The following is a 14966-nucleotide window of genomic DNA, read 5'->3' as shown; positions in this document are numbered from 1 at the left end:
CTTTGAAATATTTTAACAGTTTTCTGAATATAATCTTCCCGTGGCAGAGAGAATCTGCGAAAAAAAAAATTACTACAGGCCAAATGTTTATTGAATTAGACTATCACTGAGTTTATTTTAAAAGATCCGTATGAGGCTTCAGATTTTTTGGCCACTCTCAGAAAGATATACAGCTAGATATGACATTTCTTGCAAAGTAAACTACCTCATAACAAATGGCTTTATTAAAATTTGCTCAGAAAGATTTAAAGGTGAGTGCCAGAAAAATTTATCATGTAACCATATTCTGGCTTCTTTGTCAAGAGAGGAGACAAAAGGTGTATTTCAGAAGCAGCTGCAAGGATTGATATAAAAATTATGTCACATCCATGTGTATATATTTGAACTGAGTATGAAATGCTTTCTCGACCAAAAAATGAAAAATTAACTTTCAGTTGTTTGACAGACATCTAAACATTAGATATTGTAGAAATAATTCTATGAAATAAAAGTAATATTATAGTTTTTAATGCATCTGAATTTAAAAAATTGGAAAAATATATTCCTAGGCCTTTCATAAGTATAAGCATTTGCTGACATCAGAAAATACCTGTTTTGTTGTTTGTTACCAGAAAAGGTTTTATAAATGCCTTCAGGAATAAAGCACCAAAGCCATTTACTCATCTTCGAAGAAGAAGAATAATTGACAACAAAATGGAAAGGTGTACTTTAGAGAGTGATATAAAGTAAGTTGGAGAGAATGGCTTTGCCATTAAAATGCCTTGGTAGTTTCAAAGTTCTGATCTAAACTACCGCTAATGGTTTTTCTTGAAAAACATATTTTAAAAAGAAAAGTGCTTGCAATTAAATGTAAAGTCACATGCAATGCACACACAGATAGGAAGCATTTAAAGAGTTGAAGAGAATTCTGTTTTTCAGAGATTACTTTACTTACAGCTTTGCTTTTGAATGAACCCCAGTCCTTTATGTCAATAGGACTATGTAAAAGGGCCTTCCAGGTAAGCGTGAATCGCTGTACACCTCTACCCTTATTCAGATGTAAGAGCTACTGGTCAGTGACACCCATCACTGATGGAAAAGTGCTCCTGTAATCTCCATTTCTGTGCTAGAGAGAGAAAACTAGAAAAGTCTGGGGCTGGGATTTAGCACTCACCCGCTGTGAGTCTCTCCTTTCACTTGCCCTCTTTATGAAGAAGCAGCTACAAATAAAACAAGAGGCTGCTCTACCTGTGAACAGCCATTCTTCATGTAGAACAACCTTGCTCCTTGATTAATAGCACATTTTCCTGTGATTTATAACCGTGCCTGCATTTGGGTGGCATCAGAATAGCAAGAAGAAAAGAAAGGAGAGTCAGGTTTATTAATAGGGAAAACATATAGCTGCTTATTTGGTTTTGCTCACAGTCTCATAACCACTATCAGCATAAGAAGCTAAATTTGTCCAAAACACAAAGGGGTGAAGATTCAACACTGGCTGGGATGAAACACACTGCATTTCTGGTCCAAGTCTGAGCCCGTGGTTCCAGTCACCAGCACTCCAGCACTGCCCTTGCTGTGCCCTGCTGCTACACTCTGGGCTTGGTGTCTGGTCTGGTGGGACTTGTGTCTTGTCCTTCTGCTTGGAACAGGAAGTATTTTTAGTTGAAAAGTAAAGGACCATAAAAGAGAGCATGGTAAAGGAGGATAAAACAACAGTGGAAAGTAAAGGAAAGAGACTTTGCTTTAGAAAGAAGTATTGTGATCTGACTTTTGCCAAGGTTCATGGCAGAGGGGCTGTAGCTGTGTTTGATCCTTCTCAAACTGCCTGATGATGGCTTATCTGTGGAGGAGGCATACATGTTTTTTGTGAAAGTCTGATCAATCTTCCATATATTCTCTTTCCCTGTTAGTGTGATTAGTTACCTAGACCACATTTTAAAGCTGATAAAATGGCATAAGCAGTCAGCTTTATGCATTACTACCTGCCTTCCTAAATGTATTGCAGCAAGTAAGACAAGGCTGACAGTACCAGCTGCAGCTGAAAATGTTGCCTGTGTTGCTCTGCAGCCAGTTTTTTGTGGAGATTTCTATCAGCAATTGCATATGGACATGACTGACAGGTGCAATGGCACCTTTAACCTTTTACTTTGGAGTTAGCTCTCTCCCCTCCAGCTCTCCATCATTTAGCATACCTGAAGAGGTGTTTCAGATGTGGCCTTAACAGGGCATTGATACTCTTCTACTGGAAGCCCAAACTGACATGTAGACACAAGAAAGAGGAATTTTACCAAGTGCTTGGGTGACCTGAGTCACCCTGCAGTCTCCATTGCTGCAGGGTCCCTGACTGCATGGTCCCACGTGCCTGATTACTTGCTTTGAAGAGTCTGGCTTCCTGGGAAAAGAAAAATTGACAACCAGCTTTTACCAGGGGACTGAAATTGTATTTGAATGCAGCGATGTGCCTAGTTACATTCATAAGCGAATAGACACTTTTGAAATGTCCTCTATTGTACCTGTCCTGACCCTTCTACTCATCTGGCCTTACTTTCATTCTCCCATGGGATCATATCCTCTGTGAGGCATCTCTTATTGTGTGCCCAAGCTCATTGTACAGGCAGTGGATTGGGGTATAAGAGTGCTCTCAGGAGCACTCAAAGGAGTTTCTGTGACATCTCCTTGTTACAGGAAGCAGGTTCTGAACTTGTCACTGGTATCCTTGTTATCCGTAGGAAAAAAAAATGAAAAGCTTGGGAAAAGGTGTGGAGAGCCCCTGTTCTTTGTCATCCACTGGCAGGCTCAAAGCACTGGAGTGACTCTGCTGTGGTATTAGGTTTGGTGTGTCACTGGGAAGGTGTGTCACCCTAAGGCAAGGGGCTTATGGGACAGCTATTGTCACTGACATGGAGGGGCCACAGCTTTCCAGACATTTGGCAGGTGTAGAGTTAGGTGCCTGTGTGGGAATTTCAGACTTGGAAAATTTCAGTCTAATATCCTTGGGAACGGCTTTGATTATGGTGTAGTTTAATCAGAAGTAAAAGCTACTTTTAATTTTCTGGGCTGAATTAAGTGCAATAAGCCTGAAATAACAGAGAAGAGCAGGATTTTTTGTTTGCCATTGCTTGGCTCAGTCATACTGGGAAATGTTTTGATGCTCCAGAGCTAAAGGCAATACAGTAACCACTCTGACCTTTGTTTATTCCTGTTTGAACATTACTCATAACCCCCCAAATTATCTTAACATCAAATAAGTCTTTTTCATCTGTGAACGCATTGTACAAAAGGAGTTTGTTTATACACAATTTTGTGGTTTTTTCCTGATCTTTACATTTCATTCTATTTATACTAATTTTCTTAAGAAGATACTTGAATTCTGCAAAGGAACAAAGAAGGACACATGCCAAAAGTTTGCCTTCAACACTTTTTTTTTAGTTGGTGTTAATTTTTGAGCCATTATTCAAGCAGCTGTCCAGGTCAAGAGAGTTCAAGCATGCTTCTTCTGTGCCACTTGCACTCCAAGACTGCAGTGAAGGAAGAGAAGTCTGCAAATTATTAAGCATTTGGCAGTGCCTTCTAGTTGTATTAGGTTATAACTGCATCAGTTGCATGATTAAGAGGAAGTGACAGGTAAGCAAAATGAGAACAAAAGGCTCATGCTGTTAGAAGCAAATGTCACCATGTCATACACACTGCACACGTATATCAATACTCTCTCTGAAAATACAGATGAGAGGAGGGAAATAGGAGAGAGGGTATGTGTTTGTGGGTGTGTTTTCCTGTGTGTTTGTACAATCTGTGTGTCGTGTGCACCGAGGTTTACCTCAGGTATATGTGTCTTTCTGTGTGTGGAAACCAGTGCACCCATGGAATGGGTGTAGCAGTGTGCTGGAGATGGAGCACCGTGGTGCCTTCGTACGGCCCACTGGTCTGTTCGCTGGCTTGAAGGTTTCTGTGCAGGCTTTATTTTTCCCCTAATTAAGTGATTTTTGGAAAAGTATTCATCAGATTTTTAAAGGTTTTGCCTCAGGTTACTTACAAACCCTGAATGAATCCAATTAAAATATGGATATCAGGAGAAATTGCTACATTTATAGGTTTGTTTTTTAAATGAGTACTCTTTATATGTGTTGTAATATTTTTGAATGACGTTTTTCAAATACAAGTTCTACAACTAAGTAAGGGTATTTTCACAAACACTCAGTGATTGTGACATTTAGTTTGGTCGATTATGGTCTGCAACACATGCATGGGGATGGAAATAGTTGGCACCTAAGAGTCAAGGTGTTTTCTGGTTAGGCTCACAACTGGGAGCGAGTCCGAGAGGCAGAAGCATGACAACCAGTGTTGGGGTGTGTGAAAGAACACACCCAGTTTTGGGGTGGTGAAAGAAGGTGAGATTGTATGAGGCCCTGACCAAAGTGTCTCTGTCTTGGCTGGGGAGGGCAGAGGGGTGCTCATCTGTTGTTTCAGACTTATGCTCACATATACACCGTGTATGAATGGAAGTGAAAACATGAAAAAGCAGAGATTACGAGCTGAGCATTGAAAAGTGAATCAGTGTTCAAGAGATAACATCACCTGAGTGACATTAATTCCCTTGCCTGTTCCTAACCACTACTGTCATATAATGTTAATGGTTGCACTCACAGAGGAAGGAGGAGCAGGCTTTAATACTAGGGATTCGCACGAGATGCTCGCTGAAATCCTAAAGATAAGTGGAATTTTGTGTTCTTGAAATGCCCAAGTTAAGTACATTTAGAAAATATGTAGACTAGCTTGAGCCTCTCTTGTCGAATTTCTGCAGATATAAAATGAAAATGTCACTCAGCTTCTGCATTACCATGTATGAAGGTTAAATCTATGTATATCATTCACTCACAAGTGAAAGCAGTTTCTTGCAGCAGTAACAGCACTCAGAAGTTTCATGCTGCTGCTAGATAGGGCATCTTCATTTCTGCATATTTATAGTAATAAAACCAAAAGAAGACAGAGACAACACCCCCCATTTTGTGTGCTTAACATGTGAGAAAACATGTCAGAAAGATCTGTTCCTTCATTTCACTTCTAAAAAAAATAAAAATCTTCTTAAAAATGTTCTTTTTGAGCTTTCTAATGATATGGCCAAAAAAAATAAGACTGATGAAAACTCAAGTGGCCAAGGAGAAAAATCTCCACCAATTTCTTTTCCCTGAAAAGAGACTATGAATACCTAGTACTGGCACACCTGCTTACAGATGGTTTGAAGCTCATGTGAGTGCCCGATACTGAGGCAGCAAAGCTGGTCAGCCAGGCTGTCAGGGATCTGCTTCTGGTTGCAGTTGAAGTTGGTAGCTGAGCTTCTCTTTATTTCTGCACAGGTGTCTGACTCTGCAACTTCATATCTTGGGATGTTGTATTGATTAATATTGTACAAGAGATGAGATGTGTACCTTTCTTTTCTAGCAAGCTTACCTGTACAAGTCAAATATTAATGCCTAGGGTATTCTGCAAATAGCATTCATAATTCTGCTCTGAAGTAACTTTCTGTGAAGCCATTTTCCACTCTGTTTCTTAGAAAAAAAACAAATATATAACAGAACTCCTAGACTCCTTTCCAATATTTCATTTGCCAGCTTTCAAACGTCATCATGGGAGCAATGAGACAAGAAAAGACTCTTTTCTTCCTTCAAGGTCTGCAGTGAACAGTGTAAAGCCCTGCACAATGGTTTTGGAAGAAGCTTTATATATTATGACAAGTGAGTGTATCTCCAGGGTGCTCTGCTGTTGTGGAAAGGAGTTCTAAGCCACATCATCTATTAAGTCGCTGAATGTGGTAAAATTTCTCAGGTTCTTAGAAATGAAAAGCAGATGAGAAGACCCCCATGACTCAGTCCTTATGAATGCAGTGAAGTAAGATTATCAGCCTAAATTGTCCCTACTAATCAACAGTGTAAGCTTGCAGCGATAGCCTCTGTAAATCTGCAGAGCTTTGGGACTGTGCTGGGTGGAAGGAGTCAAATGAGAGCTTTAGGGTCATATTCTCAATATGAGTCTCAAACTGTTCCAGCTGAAAAAAAGAAAAGAAGGCATATGTACTCATTGCTCCTGGGGAGGTGTTCACATGGTTAGGAAATGCATGATTATAAAGCTGCTTCTACAGAGAGGGAGAATTATTGGGTTTGGAGCGGGTTTTTTTCACTTTTTTTTCATCCTCTGCTCCCTCACAGTTTTTCTTTTCTTATTAAGCCCTGAAAGTCAGCCTTTCAAAATTTGTCATGCCAACCAAAGGAGGGGATGGCTCTGTGGCTATATTATTTCTGTCATGCTGAAAATGATTTAGTGTTGACATGCCTGCACTGATGTACATCCATACATTCATACCTTGCTTTTCAGCATTGAATAAAGAATAGTCTGATAAATATGTTTAAAATGAGGAGAATGAGCTGCCTTCTCATTGATAATCAGAGGCCAGTACTGCTGTCAGCACTTTAACTATAATACCTGGCATCCAAGGGATAATAAATACCTTCTTTTATCTTTTTTTAATTTGCTGCCAGTGTGTATGTACTTGTCTGGATACTTTTCATACCTGTGATCTACTTCTTAGATTGTGTCTTCAACTTCTCAAGTTGTATTTTGTTAATCAGCTTTCACAGGAAAGGGACATATTTCATAGCCAAAAAAAAAGGGATTGCCAAGTTAATTACAGTTGAGAAAAAAGAAAAAAAAGAGCATGCAACAGCCTGACTAGAGACAGAAAGTGGAGAGTAAAACCAGTATCAAGTATGATAATAACTTATAAAAAAATGCACTGCATTAATCAAAGTGGTTCATCATTAAAGGATGCCTATGGAAAAAATTTAAATAGTTTGCTTAATAAATAAATAGACTTTCTACTGGGGAAATCTTCATTATAAGGAATCTTCTCCATGTCCATTTAGGTACAGTGCCTTCCAAAAAGGGGTCAGTAATTTCTGTCCTGTCAAAGTTTACTGCTGGCTTTGGATAGTCTTAAAGAGAGGTGGAAGAGTGAAAAACAATTGAATCTTTTGCAGTTAATAACACTAGAAAATGGCAGATTGCTAAACTCAGTGCCTGGGCCTTAATCTTGGTAGAAAGGGAGCTGACTTGGAGAACTGAACCTCCAAAAGTTTCAAGGTCATATGGGCTTATGAATATAGTGAGGGATCTACACTAGGAGCTGCAGAAAGGAGGAACTGCAAAGCCTGCAAGGTGCAGACTAGGGGTAATTCCCAGTGTGTCTCATGTCACATTGCCGCAAGACACAGTCTCCAGTAGGAAAATGCCCTGCAGATGCCATAACTTGCTCCAGCACATGACATCCAATTTTGCAAGGTCTGATGACAGGCACGGAATTAACTTGGTCTGCAGCCGTAGGCATGCCTGGGAGCTGCTTACCAGTTCCAGCAGCATGTCAAGATATTTGCCCCATCTTTTATGAAAGAAAGATAGCCGTCAGCATTGGCATTTGAAAGAGCACCAATAAATTCAGGTAGAAGCTGAACAGCCATTTCAGTAGTTTCCCCTGTGTCTGAAGTTAAATGTTATGCTAGGTTTTTTTGTTAAACTCAGGTCTCTGAAGACAGGGAGGGAATACTTAAGATTTTCATGACATTCATTAAGGTCCTCTTTAAACTAATACAAAGCCAAGAGAATTAATTAGGGGAAATAACTGGGTATGTTTCTGTTGTGTGTAAAATTCTATAGGTGGAATTTAGTTCCTAAAGCATGTAATGCGACTGAGAAGTCCTATGAAGATTTTTTTGTTTTAAGTTTTTACAAGACTGTTCTGTAAAAGGATACACCGAGGAGATAGATGCTTTGTAGGAGATTCTATCCTCACATAACTGTTTTTGTAAGTGCAATTACTTTTTTTCTGTATGTCTCTCATATATAATTTGCTCTTACGAGATGATTTTACTTTATTTTTTTAAAAGTCAAGCCTCTTGTCCTAAAGAATAGTGCAAAGTAATCCAAGAGAAGACCTCATAAGCCTTTTTGCATCCACCTGAATGAATCCTGATTAGGAACCTGTGCAGTGATGTTAGCCTGATTGGTGGGAAATTGGTGAAGGAAACAACCAATTTTCAATCAACCTAATTGGTTGCTCAGGAGGTTTGAAATCTCAAGGAAAAGCTTTGCATCTTCTGCAGCTGTGTTAAAAATTTTTTCTGGAATAGCAAATAAATTGATGGTAAGAATTGTACATTTGCAAAAATATTTACATTTATAAGTAGTTTGTAGAAAAGTCACATGACAGATATTTTAAAAATCATTTATGTTGTAGTATTTTCAGTCATTATTGAAGCTAAATAAGTCCAAATTCTATAAAAGACATTTAAAAAAAACCAAGTTCAACCTGCTGCCCAGCTAAGAAGTGCCTTGATTGATTTCTATAGGTTCTGAGTACATTTTTATTTGTTTGATTATTCAGTCCTGTAACAAAAATCCACAGTACAGTGGTACCCAAAACCTGGTTCAGTCCATCTTCATCTGAGTGTTAAGAAATGGTGTTTAAATGACACCTGAATTACACAGTCCTGCATATGGTTGAGAGTGGTGATGAGCTCAAGAAGAGCAAATGCAAAAGGAAAAGCATTCCCATGGGTTCTAATCTCTGTGGCAATATGGTCTGGTCTCGAGCTGGCTCTAAATCCATCCAAGTCCAAAAAGTCAAAGTGTCTGCACCAGTTTACCCAGCTGGGAACTTTGGCCCAACTTTGCAATTCATCATGCATTTTGTATGCATGGCCTGATGTTTTCCCACTCTAATCTGACTGCACTCAGTGCATAAATAAATTAAGAAACAGTAAATACATTCCCATACAAAACCAGTGTAACTCTTAACTGTTTTTTGGTGTGTTTGAAAGGTCAGTGAGGAACAGAAATGGATCTTTTACTGACCATATTAGGCTGAACCAATTCACCTGAAGTATTTTTTGCTTAATAGCTGCCTGTGAGTCAAAGGTATCCCAAAGCCAGTGCCTTGAAGAAGGTGGTTGCTTCCCTGCAGTAAAACTGGGCAGCACAGCTGAGCTTGTGGTGCCACATCTGGCTAAGACAAAAACACACAATAATGGCACACATTTGCCACGTCCCTGCTCTGAATTGTGACACTGCAATTAGTATGCACCTCCCAGAGGAGCACAATGCTGGACATACATGGCTGTATGCACATATCCTCTGCATTCTTCTGCCTCAGATTCTTCTCCCTTAAATCAGATGAGATGTGGAATGGCCACGGTGTAACAGAACATAAAACATTTTTGCTTGCTGTGCTTCCCAAGCGCTTCCCTTATCACCTTGAGCTGTCCATTCAAGTGTAAAGAGAAGTTTCACTACCCACCTTCTAAAATTATAGTTTCTATCTATTAAAAGAAAGCGGCTCAAAATCCTTTTGAGAGGATAAATAGCACAGAATGCTTTGATTCATATCTGTGAGCTGGAAATTTCACACATCAAGTAAAACACCATGAATACATCATTATTTTGACAGCTTTGCGAAAAAGGAGGCTAGAGGATCTCATTGCATGGATTTAATTTCTGAAGTTTCACAGCTTTGTGTTTTGCAAAAGAATTGAATCCTTCCAGTAGAGCAGAGCAGGTAGTAAACTGAAGGGCAAAGGGGAGATACTGTCAAATCTCATACTTGGCATGCAAGCCCCCACCAAGGGCTTCCAAGGCAGCTTCCATGTCTCTCACCTTCTCAAAATAATGTCTTTTGTCTTTTTTTTCAGGCTTGGCACTTCTCCACCTGTGAGGGGGGTCACTGAAGAGGGTGAGTTAAAATGCCAGAACTGAGTTTCCCACCAAGACTGCCAGAGGTGAAAGGAAAGAGCTTCACTTTCTCCACCAGAAGATAGCTGGACGCCCACCACCACTAGGCCACCCAACAAAAGGAATTTCCTGGGCTGCTCTTCAGGTAAGATGAAAATCTGACTGTAAATGCTGGGGACAAATGCAGTGTTCGTTCAGCATAAAGCTGAATTTAAGTGAAAACCACAGTAGTATCAGAGTACCATGAATAAGGAGCAATATCCCAGCTGTAGTGAAGGACTATTTATGTTGAGGTAGGCAAAGGTAGACTCAAAAAAGGATCCTTTGTTTCTCTGAGCAGTAGTACCCTCCTGTGTCCTCATGTCTCCGTGCCTGTTTGCAAAGCTTGGCTGCACAAATATTTATGAAAGCCGTTTTAAAGCATGGAGGACATTGAACTGCTTTTATTTCCCTTTGAGTCATGGATATGGACCTCTCTTTGTAATCATGTAATTAAGAGAGATATATTTCTGGACAACAAAGGAGGTTTCCTTCTTCTATCCCATGTCTCCAGACCCGAGCCTTTACAAAAATTAAAGGTACTTTAATACCTTTTGATTTTTGACATAACCTTCTTCTTCCTCTTTTGTTCTCAGTTGCCTTAATTACCTGTTCTCCCTGATCTGATGCATTTTAGGACTGGAGGGAGCATGTACTTTCTTCTGGAATAGAAACCTGACTTTTTTTAAGCTTTGGCATTGACTTAAAAACACCTGGTATGTTAGTGGTGGTATTTCAATACTTTTACTCCCATGGTCAGTAGAACACAGAAATTGCAAGGATAATGCAAAGCCATAATTAAAGCTAAAAACAAACTGAAAGTCTGTCAAAGCTCAGAAAACTTTTCAGTAAAGTTCACATTTTTATGGACTTGTTATTTTGTACAAATCCATTTTCTTCTTTCCTGTCACATCTCCAAGCCTTTCTGTAAGGAATCACCGTCTCTTTTTTCCCCCTAATTTAAATTCTGCTCTATCTGTTTGGAATATTAGGTATGCCTTAGCAGTAAAATTATTTTAATGATGTGGCTGAGTGCTCATATATATTCAGGCAAGCAAACATAAAATGGTCATTCTTTATATTAAGGGTCTATCTATAGTTTAGAAAAGGTAATAAATGATAGATTGAAAGCATAGGTGGCTCAAGGAGTGGATGGTGTGTATTACTGAGGTTATTAGCTCATCAGTTGAAGGTGCCATAGATGGCTGCAGGCCAAATTTGGAAGCAACCTGCACAATGGCTGGACTCTGTAACAACTGATTTACTATATACTAACATGCACATTAACTCTTTATCAACTCTTTATGAAATATATATGCTTGGCACCCAAATGACAAGTAGGACTGTAAAAAGAGACGTAAAATTTCTTTATGAATGGCGTTATAGTGGCTGTTATTTTAGTTCAAATGTGTGGTAGGATTTGTAAGGGTTCCTATGTCACCTGAGATTCAGGTCCTGTTTTCAGAAGTGGCGCTATGCAGTGACTGCCTCATTTCCAGTCAGGGTTAGGCCTCTAAGAAAAGTGTTGAATATGTTGCTGTCTGTTTCATTTACAGTTAGGCAAATGTCCATTTTAAGCCCACAGCTTTTCCTACGATGTGTGTGTCTGCTTTACCAGAAGTAGTGAGGGGTGTAGTGGAGGAGCTTCAAGGGTGGCAAGGACCCCACTTGTCTCAGATTCCAGTACCTTTCCATAATGATCATCCTCTTGCACTCTGGGGTAAGAGTAATGCTGGTAACTGCATTATCTCCTGTGTCTTTCCCTGTGAAACAGAGGAGGATTAGGTACTGGCGACCATGGAAGGATTTGGGGTTTCTCATCTTGCAACCAGCTGCTGCAATTTGGAATAGTGGAAGAATTACCACAATTGAGGCAGGTAGGGGCCTTTCAGTGCCCAAACAGAGCCAGATGTGCCTCAGCCACTCCTCAGAGCTGTCTGGTAGCTGTTGTCAAGGTGGGGAAAGAGACCACTGCTTCATCTTGTGGTGAAGTCCGGTGTTACACTGCTAACAAGTTGTCTTTTTTCTTGCAAAACAGATGTGTTTTGTAACTTAAGCCTGTTATTTTTATCCTGTCTACCCTGGAAGTGGAGAATAAATTGCCCCCTTCCTTTTTCCTGCAACCTTTTATGTAGATGATTACTGCTGCTATAGCTCCTCTTAGTTTTCTGTCTACTTGTGGTGGTTGTCCTTGTTTCATGGCTTCATTTGTTCCAATCAGCAGGAAAATTTCCTTACATAAAGTGGCTTTGGATCAGACCTTTTTCTAGATAAAGCCCTGTATTTAAAACATCATTCTAGTAGTTCAAATGTTACGTATTGGGATGGCAAGCACGTGCTATTTTAATTCTTGCTTAATGGGCAAAAATCTCATCTGGAATAAGGAAGGGTTATGTCCAGGCTGCTTACAAACATTATTTCTATTTAGCTCCCAAGCCCTATTTTTTTCTATCTCTTCTATTGCTGTTTATGATTCCTTATAGTAAACACTGTAATTTTTTTAAATTATCATAAACTAAGCTTCTATTGACTAGGGACAGCAAAGCCAACGTAAGAATGAAGAAAGCTACAGCGTTAAGGTTTGCAGGTTTTTTTTTACTAATGGAGTTGTTTGTCATTAGGTGCTTCCAGTAATGGCTCTAGAAAGCATTGATTATTTTTATGCCTTCCCTTCAATTTATAAATTCAGTTTACCAGAGAGTAAGAAAACAAAGATATGGAATGGTCTAAATGTTCCTGGGTAGATTTACTGATTTGTTTTCCCTAGGGTTTTCTCTTCTGCTTCATGTAGGCTTAGATCTTTGGGGGAAAAAAATCTGAATAAATGCAAAACCAGTTCACATTCTTATTTTCTTCTGCTAATTTTTTCATAACACAGAGAAAAAGGGAATAATCTTGAAGCCAAGGACAGTGCTACAAATTTTGTGACACAAAGCTTAAGGATCCCTGATGACCAGTCACCTTTCTCTTGGCATGGCTGTGTAGAAGAGAGAGGGTGCAAAGGGCTCCTTTACCTATTCAGTCTGTGAGCAGTAAGGTCTTTGTGGTCTCCAGAGTGTGAGAAGATGTGAGGGTAGACTCAGATAGGGACACCTGGAGCTAAGGATGGAGGATGGGAGCTGGCTGCTTGGAGAGGACTGGGTACACATGAAGGGGCTCTGCAGTAGTTTTGTCTGAGGCAAACCCAGAAAGCACTGGGGAAGGCTGTGCCAAGGCTGCCTCTGTCCTGTGGTCTCTTTCCATACGGCATCTCACTCAAAACACAGACATGAAACAGCAGAGCCCTGTTTCCAGATAAAATCTGCATTCCTAGTATTGCTTTATCCAGGTTTTGCTGTCAAAAGGGATGGACTTTTCTACCTTGTCGTGGCTGCTGCTGTCAGGCAGAGATGGGCCCACTGGGATGGTGGAGAGGAAGGAGACCTTGCCAGGGGCATGGCTGGCTGGAAGAGGCTGCCAGCAAGCACAGAGAACATGGGGCAGCTGCCTGGAGCACACACTCGAGCCTGGAGCACACACTCGAGCCTGGAGGGGACAAGGAAAAAAGGGACCTGTAAGGTGTCTCTCTCCATGATGAGATACTGCTACAAGGAGCAATTCAAACCCTCGTAGCTAAAATTCAGGAGTCACAAGATCAGTTTTCCTTTTTGTACAAATGTTCTTTGTTTTTATAGAGATATCAGTAACCTATATACTATTTTGAGTGAGCACATATATAGCTATTTTCTGAACAGAACTTCTGCCTTTATTCCCAACGGATGAAAAGAAAAGTTTTCTTAGTCCTGGTGAGTTCAGGAGAACCTGAGGCTGAACAAGTTTATAGACCAAGCTGGGCATGATTGCGTATTGCAAAGGTACTCAATAAAGAAAATTCTAAATACTGGAGTAAAAGTTATTAAAAGTGGTTATTTAGGTTATGGTCCACAGTCTTTATGTGAGAAGAGCTGCTGAGAATAGATTAATATTTCCAGAACTAGGCTCAAGTTGCCTTGGGATAAGAAGATGGAGGAGAGTTTTGCTAATTTCCTTCTGTCAGAGTTAGCTTTTTGCCTCTGGGCTTTCAGAAATTCTCATAAGCATAGATCTTCTGAGAAGAAGCTCTATATTACATGGGTTGCCAAGCTGTGTCTATGAAGCAGAACCTCTTCAGAGCACCTTATGAACACAGGGTTTGATAGATATTTTAGCGCTGCCTCTGACTTTCTCCCTGCTGAGTCATTCAGGAGGCGAATGGTTTGATTTCTGTCTGTAGCCAAGGCGGATGGCACAAAATCTGTAATGCACAAATGATATTAGATAAGAAGAGAAGATTCTGCATGTGAATTTTTAGCCAGGTTACAGGTATTTTGCTGGGACTTCTCATTTCTCTGCCTTCATCAACATTAAAAAGTATGTAGTAAAGTAATTCAGCAAGAACTGGAATTAAGTTCAGGATCATGCAGATGTCTGACTCATGACTAATTATGAGCGCCCACTGGGAACATTTAAAAAGATTCTTGATGCTGCTGAGCCTCTGTGGTCCACTAGGACATCACAATGCTGGATGTATTGAATCCAATTGAATTTTATGCAAGTTAGACTGAGATTTCTCCCACTTCGTTGAATTTGATTACAGTTGATCAGAGGTTTAAAAAAACTAAACCAGGCTAGAAACATCAGGCTTGTGTTTTATACCTGGCTTGTCTCTACAGTGATCTAGCAGAGGAGTATATGCATGTTAATGGAAGTGAGAATTAGTCATTTTTTATGCTAAAAACCTCAGAGATGGGGGAGGGTTTGGAAGTTATTAGCTTAAGTTTGCCTTGTACATTCACTTTCCTCCAGCCAAATTGAACATGAGATGATTTGGCATGTGTTCTTGATCCTCTGTCATTGATGAATGCCACTTAGGTGACATATTTGCATGATATTTTGAGCAGGATAAATGGATGCTTGAGTCTTTTTTGGAAGCTTTGACTTTGGATTTTTTCCAGAAATGTAGTCTTGCTGTTGTTGTAAACTCACATTGTGAATGTTATTTCCCACACAGTATGGCACAAAGTCCTGGTGTTATTTATTCAGGTCGCCCTTTGCTGTGGCCTGCAACTTCTCTCTGCCGGCTATGCGAGCACTGAGAGAAGAGGGGATGTGAAACCTCCCAACACTACCCCCTCTTTTCATGGATTTCTGGGTGG

General features: G+C 40.0%; 1 long non-coding RNA gene across 1 annotated transcript in view; it reads left to right on the top strand.

Moving 5' to 3' along the window:
• LOC116444339 overlaps window positions 1-14966 on the top strand; it is a 399973-nt gene that overhangs the window by 156556 nt on the left and 228451 nt on the right. Inside the window, exon 4 of the long non-coding RNA XR_004240279.1 lies at window positions 9714-9898. This is a non-coding gene — a long non-coding RNA (uncharacterized LOC116444339). The remainder of the gene's footprint in view (window positions 1-9713; window positions 9899-14966) is intronic.

Source organism: Corvus moneduloides, chromosome 5 (genome assembly GCF_009650955.1).
Source record: "Corvus moneduloides isolate bCorMon1 chromosome 5, bCorMon1.pri, whole genome shotgun sequence".
In the NCBI taxonomy this organism is placed as follows: domain Eukaryota; kingdom Metazoa; phylum Chordata; class Aves; order Passeriformes; family Corvidae; genus Corvus; species Corvus moneduloides.
Note: the sequence above shows the minus strand (reverse complement) of the source record. Positions and strands in the feature narration are given on the sequence as shown.